General features: G+C 37.8%; 2 pseudogenes; both read right to left on the reverse strand.

Moving 5' to 3' along the window:
- Window positions 1-751: 751 nt before the first annotated feature.
- Window positions 752-10,667, reverse strand: LOC143411411 (ATP synthase F(0) complex subunit C2, mitochondrial pseudogene; annotated as a pseudogene).
- On the reverse strand, window positions 7,126-7,251 carry LOC143411913 (U2 spliceosomal RNA; annotated as a pseudogene).
- Window positions 10,668-11,146: the final 479 nt, after the last annotated feature.

An 11,146-nucleotide genomic window follows, 5' to 3' on the forward strand; every position in this document is an offset into this window, starting at 1 on the left:
TTTGAAAACACTCTGCACCATGTACAGCCAGAGGAATGAGAAGTTTGCTCCATTTTTGTACAATGTGTCAAAATGCATTCTACAGTCACATATAACTAATTAGAACAAATTTTAAAAATAATAAATTTTTTAAAAAGAAAAAATTTTAAAACATATCTGTTGACCTAGAAAGTTTACTTCCAGAAATTTATCTACAGATACTTTTATGCATGTGAGAAACAATATATATAATAAACGTAGCATTATTTCTAAATCAGGACTTGGAAACAAACTATGATCTATATATACAAATCTGGTTAAATTAATCATGCTATATGCATTCAGTGCAATATTTTACAGGTGTTAAAAGAAAGGAGACCTATGTGTACTTACATGAATTGACCTTCACCATAATTGTTAGGTCAAAAAAGCAAGATTCAGAGCAGGAAGAACAGTGCGTGTTTAAAGACTGAAGTTCTAATGCCAATCCCCAATCATTGCCAAACCCTGTAAGACCTTGCAATCTGTCTGTGCCTCGATTTCTTTACTGAAAAACAGTACAAAGTGCCAACCTCCCAAGCTTGTTTGAGGAGTAAAAGAATTAATGTGGTTTTGTTTTTGTTTTTTTCTTATTAATACAGTATTTATTTGTCTTCCCTCTGTCAAACCCTGAGCCAACCACTTTCCCCAGACTGCCTGAGGAGGTATAGGAAAAAGGACACACAGAACAGACAAGATAGGGGATAAAGAATGTGAGGTGAAGACTGCTCCTTCATATGGTGAAGAGGATAAGAAAGGCCACTATCAGGCAAAAGAGCCCCATGGCCTCTGAGAAGGCAAAGCCCAGAATGATGTAGGAGAAGAGCTGTTGCTTCAGAGAAGGGTTCCTGGCATAACCAATGATAAGGCTTCCAATACAGTCCCAATCCCAGCCCCAGAGCCAGCCACCCCAACTGTGGCAGCCCCAGCCCCAATGAACTTGGCTGCTGTGTCAATGTCCCTGAAATGGTGCTGGTTTGGAAGCTAAGGGGAGGGATAAGTGAGGTCAGGGGACATGGGACTGCCAAGCTGCTGAAGCTCTCATAGGTCAGTGTCTCTGGTCAGTTCAGAACTATTGCAAACAGTAGTTGGCTCAGCAGCTGAGAGGTGATCTACCACTGAGCCACAACCTCAACCCCTATCCCTAGACCTTTTTAATTTTTTATTTTGAAACAGGTCCTCAACAAATTGTCCAGGCTGTACTGAAACTTGCAATTCTCCTGCCTCAGCTTCCAAAGTATCTGGGATTACAAGTGTGCACCAGGAAAAACCCTTTGACTTTTTATTCTCAGGCTAAAATAATTCAAAATTAATTCACTGGAGAGGGATAGTGGTGATAGTTTTACAATTTGAATTACCTAATGACACGCAATTGTATACTTAAAAATTGTTAAAATAGTTGATTTTATGTTTTACCACAACATTTATTTTGCAAATTATATTGTTATAAACATCACTGTCTTGCTAGGGCAGTAAGAGTTCATACCTCCTATATTGATTGAATGCCCGCTAATCTGGTTTAAACTATCTTCACCTCCAGTCTGTTCTCTCAACTTTTGCTCATCCTTCACAAAAGTAGCAGAAAAATATTACAAGGAAAAAAAATGTCCTTGCACAATTCCCTCCCACATAAATCTCAATATATCAAATATATTCTAATTACAACAAACAGAAAATATAAAGAAAAAGGAGCCAGGCATGGTGTACATACCAACAATCCCAAAGACTCCCAAAATTGGGGCAGGATGATCACAAGTTTGAGGAGCCTCAGCAATGAAGCAAAGCCTTAAGCAATTTAGACCCTATCTTAAAATAAAAATAAAAGAGCTGGGGATGCAGCTCAGTGGTAAAGTGCCTCTGGACTCAATCTCTGGAACCAAAATAATAATAATAATGATAATAATTTAAAAATTAACTTACCATCTCCAGCCCCTGCCTGATAACCTCTAACCTACTTTCTGTGTCTATAAATTAATTTATCCTAGATATTGATATAATTCATAATATTTAATACAAGCAGAATCAAACAAAATTTGTCTTTTTAATGCCTGGTTTATTTCACTTAGGATGATTATTGTAAGATATCATGCATGTATAAGTATTTCAATTTCTTTTCATAGCTGAAAATAATTCCATTTTATGGATATACCATGTGCTGCTGTGGACAGTTACATGTGTTATTCAACTTTCTGTTATTGTAGCAAATACTTGCAATAATCAATTTATAATGAAGGAAGGTTTATTTTGGTTCATGCTTTCAGAAGTTTAAGTCCATGGTCATTTGATTCCATTTCCTTTTGGGTCTTAGATGAGGCATAACATCATGGTAGGGAGTGCATGCATGGTAGAGCAAACTGCTCACCTCATGGTGGCCAGGAAGCGAATAAGAAAGACAGGAAGGGGCTGGGGTTGTGGCTCAGCAGTAGCATTCCTCTATCGTGTGCCAGGCTCTGGGTTTGATCCTCAGCACCACATTAAATAAATAAATAAGAGAGACAGGAAGGGGCCAGGATCCCAGTATCATCTTCAGTAGCACACCCCCAATGACCTAATTTCCTTCCACTAGGGCCACCTTTTAAAGATTTCATCCCAATTATGCCATGGAGACTAAGCCTTTAAAACATGGGCCTTTGGGAGAGATTTATTCAAATACTAGCAACATAGAAGATGGGGTTTTTTCCCTGGTACTTAGGATTGAACCCAGTGTCACTTTACCAGTGAATCATATCTCTCAGCCCTTTATATTTTTTATGTTAAGACAGCTTTTCACTAAGTTATCCAGGCTGGCCTGAAACTTGCAATCCTCCTGTCTCAGCTTCCCAAGTAGCTGGGATTATAGGCATGTACCACCATATCTAGCAGCATACTGGTATTTTAATTCCTGTTTTCAAATCTGTTGGGTATTATTGGGTTAAACGTAAGTCAGTGCCTAGAAGGTTGATGTTTCTAAAGGTGAACTAAGAAGGATCCCAAGAATGTGTTGGGGAGGGGAGCAAGGAGAAAGCAAGCTGATCAATTCCTTTATCTCCAGTCTTTAAATGAAGAACAAAGCAGAAGGATGTTGATGGTAAAACATGTACTCATAAAATGTCTGAAGAAACCCATATGAGCAGTTGGACTAGGCAGCCCTCCATTTTATTCTGGTATACTGCCACCAAGGGACTTGTGAGTAATAAAATGTCTAAAATCTCTCAGTGAGGTCCTTCAATTTCTTTCTTTGGGATCAGAAAATAGTACTTACGCTGGGGCCCTTGCAGCCCTGTGGTTGAACAGGAGTGGAATTTCTGGGCCAGTTTTTTGTTTGTTTGTTTGTTTGTTTGTTTTTAATTCCTCCTGGTACTGTGAATTAAACCCAGGGGTGCTTTACAAGTGATTCACATCCCAAGCACCCCCCTTTTTGGAGACAGGGTAATACTAAATTGCTGAGGCTGTCCTCAAACTTGAGATCCTCCTACCGCAGCTTCCCAAGTCACTGGTATTAAAGGTGTGTCCCACCATACCTGGTTAAGTTTGGAAGAATTATTTTTTTATGGTGGCTACACCATTTTATATTCCTATCAACAATGCACAACTTTATTCTACTACCCATAAGCATCCAGCATCATTTGCTGAAGTCTTTTCATCTCAAAACCAACTAACTGGTCATCCATCTATGGGTTTACTTCTGGACATTCAAATCTATATCATTTGTCTATATGCTTTTCCTCTGCTAGTACCATACTGTTTTCATTCCTCTAGTTGTACATGTTTTTAAATCAAGAAATTATGAGATTGTGTTTTTCATGAATTCTAGACAACAAGAATACATGTTGATAAGAGAACACCAATAAGTCATATTTACTAATTACAAATTAACTTATGATGGGGACAGCCAGGAATGGTGGTTCATGTCTGTAGTCCCAGGTACTCAGGAGGCTGAAGCAGGAGAGTTGCAAATTTGAGGCTAGCAACTTAGCGAGGCCCTAAGCAACTTAGCATGATCCTGTGTCAAAATGAAAAATAGGAAGTGCTAGAGATGTAACTCAGGTATGGAGTGTCCCTGAGTTGGATCCCCAGTACTGAAATATTTATATATAAAATACACATATAGGGGCTGGGGCTGTAGCTCAGTGGTAGAGCGCTTGTCTTGCACATGTGAAGCACTGGGTTCAATCCTCAGCACCATATAAAAATAAGTAAATAAATATATTGTGTCCATAAAAAAATTTAAAATATACATATATATTATATTAATAATAACTTTTATATATTTTACTCTTGTAATATGTTTCAGTACTCAAACCCAACCCCATCAAGGTATAGTACTAATTGAATATCCAAACTTCTAAAGAACGAGACCTGGGATATGGTGACTCTCTAACAAGTAATCTTTGCAAGATCTGTATGGCTAGACACCAGATCCTCTCATTCTTCAGGGTTTTTGTTTGTTTTTTGTTTTTGTTTTTGGTACTGGCGATTGAACACAGGGGCTTTACCACCAGACTATATCCCCAGCCCTTTTTATTTTTATTTTTTATTTTGAGATAGGATCTCACTAAGTTGCTTAGGGTCTTGCTGTATTGCTAGGCTGGCCTCAAACTTGTCATTTTCCTGTCTCAGCCTCCCAAGTTGCTGGAATTACAGGTGTGCACTTCTCTACCCAGAATATCCTTTAATTTTAAACAATAGACAGATATCTCAAGAGTCTGATGATTGATGTGTTGTGCAGCATTCAGTGCTTATGTACAAGAATAAAAATGCATGAAGATTTCTAGAAAACCAAAATGAAGTTTTTACAAATACACAGATCAGAAAAGCCTAGGGTTTTAATACCAGGACCTATAATCTTGACACTCCTCTATACTGCTCTTTCTTCTCTTTCATTTTCTCCTCTTGAGAGCACTCCCCAAAGTGTATTATTAAAGACAGCTGCATGTATTAAAGTGGATACTGCTTCTATATTATCAAATAACCCCAGGAGGTAATAAAATTGCATTACAATTATTTTAAATGAGGTTATGGGACTATTTGCTAGTGAGTGATGAATCTGGGAAGTGCCTGACATGTGTGACCAAAACCTACAGGAGAGAACACACAGCATCATACATGTAAAATCCCCGTATGGTGTCTGCCATTACAAAATAAATTTTATCTTTTAAAAAACATATTCTTGGGTGGCTAGGGTTGTAGCTCAGTGGTAGAGCACTTGCCTAGCATGTGTGAGACACTGGGTTCTATCCTCAGCACCACATTTAAAAAATAATCAATAAAGATATTGTGTCAGTCTACAACTAAAAAACAATTGAAAAAAAAAAAAAAGCACATATTGTTGGACCTCTTTCTTTCCATGCCTATAATGCCTCTGCAAACATGGTGAACTTTCCTAAACCCACTGGACATTTTGTAAGAAGTGTGGTAAACACAAATCCCATAAATGATGCAGTTCAAGAAGGGAAAGGATTGTCTGTGCGCGCAGGGAAAGCAGCACTAATGACAAGAAACAGAGTGGGTATGGTGGGAAGACTAAGCCAATTTTCAGGAAAAAGTCTAAAACTACCAAAATTCTGCTGATGCCTGAGTGTGATGAGCCTAACTGCAGATCTAAGAGAAGGCTGGGTATTAAGAAATTCAAGTACTTTGAACTGGAAGGAAATGAGAAAAGGAGCAAGTGATCTAGTTCTAAGCTTCATTATTTGTTTTATTATGAAGGTAATAAAATGTTGAGGTTATCTTAAAAAAAATCATGGCTGAATGAATGACTTGGATAAACTCTATTTTATTGAAATGGTGATGAGTGTACTGTAATGATCTAACCCAGTTTAATAAAACCCTTTTCAGTTCCTGTGCCTAAAATATGAGTAAAGGGAGAGGGGGGCGGGGGGTGGGTGGGTGAGTACCTCACTTGAAACCTTTTTCAGAGTAAATTTCAATTTTGGTAGGGCTATTATCATTTGCTAATTTAATAAGAAATATTATAAGTAACAGGCAACAAAGAGAAAAAGAAGAAATTTAAGGCTTTAACAGAGCACTTTTAAATTTGTTTTGTAGCAATTACTTTTCAAAACGCTCTTAACAACTTGGACGGAAAACCCAATCAAATTCATGGGGGTTTGTGGCAAGGTGAAGAAACTTGCAGGTAATATGAGAGTTGGGAGTGGAGGTGTATCACACTGTTTTTCTTTTGCCTCCTCGCTTTCGATGGTTTGACCAGATTTAAGCTTCCCTTTTAATTTTCCACCATCTTCATAAAAGGTAGAGAAATATATAGTGTGAGAAATATGATTCATAATAACAGCATTAGTCCATAATTAAAAACATTATGCATTGTTTGGTTGTCTGGTAGAATATGCACATCAGAAATAAGCGGTAGTTCTGGAGACCAGTGGGTTGCTATAACAACCAGACAAAACAGTTTAATAATAGCTCTCCCTCAAAGCTAGAAAATTGACATAGAGATGAGAGCTGGGTATGTAGGTGTTTATCATATAAATGCAAATAAGCACCAAATACATTTATGTATTTCTTCATTGGATAACTATTCACTGAGGGCCAGTGCAGGGCTTTGGACTATGTTAGGAATTTTCAAAAAGATATACATGACCCCTGCAATAATACAATGTATGTTCTAGTGGAGAAGACAAATAATAAAGAGCAAACAACTCAATAAACTGAATACTTCCTGTTGGCATTAGAAGGGCATGAACAGAAAGAAAGAAATGGGACATGACACTGAACAAGCAATAGATAAAAAATACAGAGATGAATCTAGTCACAATATATTTTTAAAAAATTTGGTTTTTTCTGAAATATGTGGAAGCTAACAAGTTGATATCATAGAAATAAAGAGTAGAATAGTTGTTTCCTCGAAAGTGTATGGGAATGGGGGAATACAGAGAAGATGGTTAATGATTACAGGGTACAGTTCGATAGAAGGAATGTGTATCTCAATTCAAAGAAAAGATCAGTGTTTGTGGTGGTGGATATGCCAGCTGCCCTGAATTAATAATTGTGTGCATTTATTAAAATGTCACGCAACTCCCTATAAATAAGTACAATTATTCTGTGTCAATTAAAAATTCTTTTAAAATATTGTGTTTAAATTTACAGGAGATTTAGTAGAAATGGACAATAGAGTCTTTTTAAAAAAAATATCCATTTAATATATTGTCCTCGGATAGAGGGCATATCAGATATTAAACTGATAAGAACAGGTACTACAAGTACATGATCTTAGCCAAAAGGCTGAGAAGTAATGACAATGGAGTTTTTTTTTTTTTGGTACCAGGGATTGAACTCAGGGGCACTTGGCCACTGAGCCACATCCCCAGATCTATTTTTGTATTTTATTTAGAGACAAGGTCTCACTGCATTGCTTAGCACCTTGCCATTGCTGAGACAATGAAGTTTTAATAGAGGACAACAAACAGCTACTAACTCAGGTATTATTTATTCCTTGCTTGTTCCCAGGGGTTAGGGATCTTTTATGAAATAGGGTTGTTTGTATTTTTAAATGAGCATGGTTATTTATAATAAAAATTATAATGGCAAAAATTATACCATATACTGGACAGGAGCAATTTTTCCAAATGGTCTGTGGCAGTTATTCTGAAGTTTTCACAACACACAAAATAATGACACTATAGTTATATATTGACTAAACCACAATTAAGTACAAAAACTGGGCAAGGAGGCTGACACAGAGGTGTAGGCCTGTAATCCCAGCTACTCAGGAGGACAAGGCAGGAAGACCAGAAATTCCAGGCCAATTTAGTGAAACCCTATCTCAAAAAAAGAAAAGAAGACTTGGGCAGGAAACTAGTTTTTGTTGTTTTGTTTTAAGCTGTTCTATCTAATTATAAAATTTTATTCAAGGTATAAAATGGGGAAAACCTGTAATCATTGTGAAACAGAGACATGAAAGCTAGACAAAGAAAAAATAACAAAAAATTCTAGTTGAAATTTCTTTACTCAGTGGGAACTTACATAAATATTAATTAGGGGCTGGAGCTGTGGCTCAGTGGTAGAGCTTGCCTGGCATGTGTGAGGTCCTGGGTTCAATTCTCAGCACTGTATATAAATAAATAAATAAAAGATCCAGTGAAAACTAAAGAATATTTTTTAAAAATGTTAATTACTTGACTCTTTAAGCCAACTTAATTTAGTTCACACATAACTGTTTTATTCTCTAATGCATTGTTTTCGGGATATAGTTCCAATTTATTTTACCTTTTTTATCGTTTGTGTTTCCTGTTTGCTTTTTCTTTCCACATTTATTTAAATTGGCACATTGTAGTTGTACATAATGATGGGATTTGTTGTTACGTATCATACATGTGCACAATATAACAATAAATTTGGCCAGTATCACTCCCCAGAACATTCCCCCTCCCCCCACTTCCTGGTCCCTTTCCTCTACTGATCTCCCTTTGATTTCCATGAGATCCCTACCCCCAACCCCGCACCTTTCGTTTCCTTTTTCCTCCTCTAGTTCCTGCATATGAGAGGAAACATATGACCCTTGACCTTCTGAGTTTGGCTTATTTCACTTAAAATAATGGCCTCAAGTTCTATCCATTTGCCTGCAGATGACATATTTCATTTTTCTTTGTGCCAGAATAAAACTCCATTGTGTATATATATCACATTTTTTATCCATTCATCCCTTGATGGACACCTAGGCTGGTTCCATAGTTTGGCTACTGTGCTGCTATAAACGTGGGTATGCATGTATCACTGTAGTATGATGATTTTAATTCTCTAGGATAAAAATACCAAGGAGCAGTACAGCTGGGTCATATGATGGTTCCATACCTAATCTTTTGAGAAACCTCCACACTGATTTCCATAGACATTGTACTAATTTACAGTCCCATCAACAGTGTAAAACGGTTACATTTTCTCTACAGCCTCTCCAGCATTTATTATTGTATGTATTCTTTATGATTGCCATTCTGACTTGTATGAGATGAAGTCTCGGTGTAGTTTTGATTTGCATTTCCCTAATCGCTAATGATATTGAACATTTTCTTTCATGTATTTTATGGCTATTTATATTTTTTCTTTTGTGAAGTGTCTGTTTAATTTATTGGGATATTTGTTTTGGTATTAAGTTTTTTAAGTTCTTTATATATTCCAGACATTAATCCTGTCAGAAAAGTAGCTAGCAAAAATTTTCTCCCATTCTGTAGGTTTTCTCTCTCTTCACATTCTTGTTTCCCTTCCTGTGCAGAAGCTTTTTAATTTGATGCCATCCCATTTATTAACTTTTGGCATTATTTTGAGGTTTAGGGATTCTATTGAGAAAGTTGTTGCCTGTGCCTATATGCTGAAGTGTTGACCCTGTGTTTTCTTCTAATTCCAAGGTTTTTGACCCATTTTAAGTTGATTTGTACAGGTACAGAGAGATAAGGGTCTAGTTTCATTATTCTACATATGGATCATGAGTTTTCCCAGCACCATTTGTTAAAAAGGCTGTCTTTTCTTCAACGTATGAGAAACCAAGTTTTGAACCATGTACTACGGCTAATGATCCGAGCCTCCACAAAGAGAGAGATACGTAAATGACATTTGCACAACACTACAAAGTCAATTGAGGCACAGAAAATGATGAAATGTTCCTAGAAAGCCTAATTGGCTTAAGAAATTTCCAGTTTTCATCATTAATCTATAATTCTTTTTTTATGCTTTTTTTTTTTTTAGTCCCCAGAATTAGACTCAAGGGCACTCGACTACTGAGCCACATCTACAGCCCTATTTTGTATTTTATTTAGAGACAGGGTCTTGCTGAGTTGCTTAGTGCCTCACTTTTGCTGAGGCTGGTTTTGAACTCTCAATCCTCCTGTCTCAGCCTCCAGAGCTGCTGGGATTACAGGCATGTGCCACCGCACTCGGCTGTACCTTTGTTTTATTTATTTATTTTTATGTGGTGCTGATGATAGAACCCATGCCTCACACATGCTAGCAAGTGCTCTATCACTGAGCTACAACCCCAGCCCCATCTCTTATTTTCTCAACAGACGCAACATCTGTTAATATGGCATTGATTATACAGAGCCATTTCTCAATGCTCTTTTCACTTACGAAGTTAGAACGTTCCAAGACAAGAGTTTGGCTCATCAGCTATGGTATCAGTACACACTTAAATCTATGAAGCTTTAATCAAAACAAGATGAAGTGTCCTTGCCTTTTCTGGACAGAGAGCATCAGGAGCCCAGGAGTTCCTTAAGTCTGTCTGAAATGGGGATTGGCCTAGATAATCTTGTGTTGGTGGCAGAAATTTCCAGGACCCATGTCTTCAGTTGCTCCAAACTTGGGTCTGGCACAGAGCCTGAATTCTTCACCCTCCCATGTCCACCTGCCCTCCTGCTACTCTGGACACTGTGGAGTGGGAGCACTCCATGCTTTTGGCACGGCTCATATCATCTACCCACTTTAATTGTGGTCAGGCATGGAAAACCAACTATGAGCATACTGGCTGGGCCTGGCCCAGCCTAGAAAAAGGAGAGCCTTTGGAGACCTGGGCTTATGTGCTGCATCTGGATCCCTAGCCTCACAGAAACTCATCTCCCCATTAGTGCTCTCTAATTACAACCGAACTCATGTCCCGGCTTCCTTGGGCCACTGCTTGCAAAACACGGCTTCCTTGTCTTGGTCGTCTTCTCCTTGGTCATCTTCTTGGCCAGAACCGTTCACCTTCCAGCAAATCAGGGAAAATCAGGCCCAAGTATTGCATAAATTGGCCTTAGACTCACTAAAGTAAAGGCCCAGGAATTTAATTTTTTTTTTTTTTTTTTTTTTTTTAGAGAGAGAGAGAGAGAGAGAGAATTTTAATATTTGTTTTTTAGTTTTCGGCGGACACAACATCTTTGTTTGTATGTGGTGCTGAGGATCGAACCTGGGCCACGCCAGACGAGTGTGCTACCGCTTAAGCCACATCCCCAGCCCTTTTTTTTTTTTTAGTTGTAATTGGACACAATACCTTAGTTTATTTATTTATTTATTTTTATGTGGTGCTGAGGATAGAACTCAGGGCCTCTCACGTGCTAGGCAAGCGCTCTACTGCTGAGTCACAACCCCAGCCCCCAGGAATCTAATTTTCTATGAGAGTTGTACCAAAATATTGCCCGTTTCCATTGGGGTTTCTAAGCTG

The sequence above is a fragment of the Callospermophilus lateralis genome, chromosome 12 (genome assembly GCF_048772815.1).
Source record: "Callospermophilus lateralis isolate mCalLat2 chromosome 12, mCalLat2.hap1, whole genome shotgun sequence".
In the NCBI taxonomy this organism is placed as follows: domain Eukaryota; kingdom Metazoa; phylum Chordata; class Mammalia; order Rodentia; family Sciuridae; genus Callospermophilus; species Callospermophilus lateralis.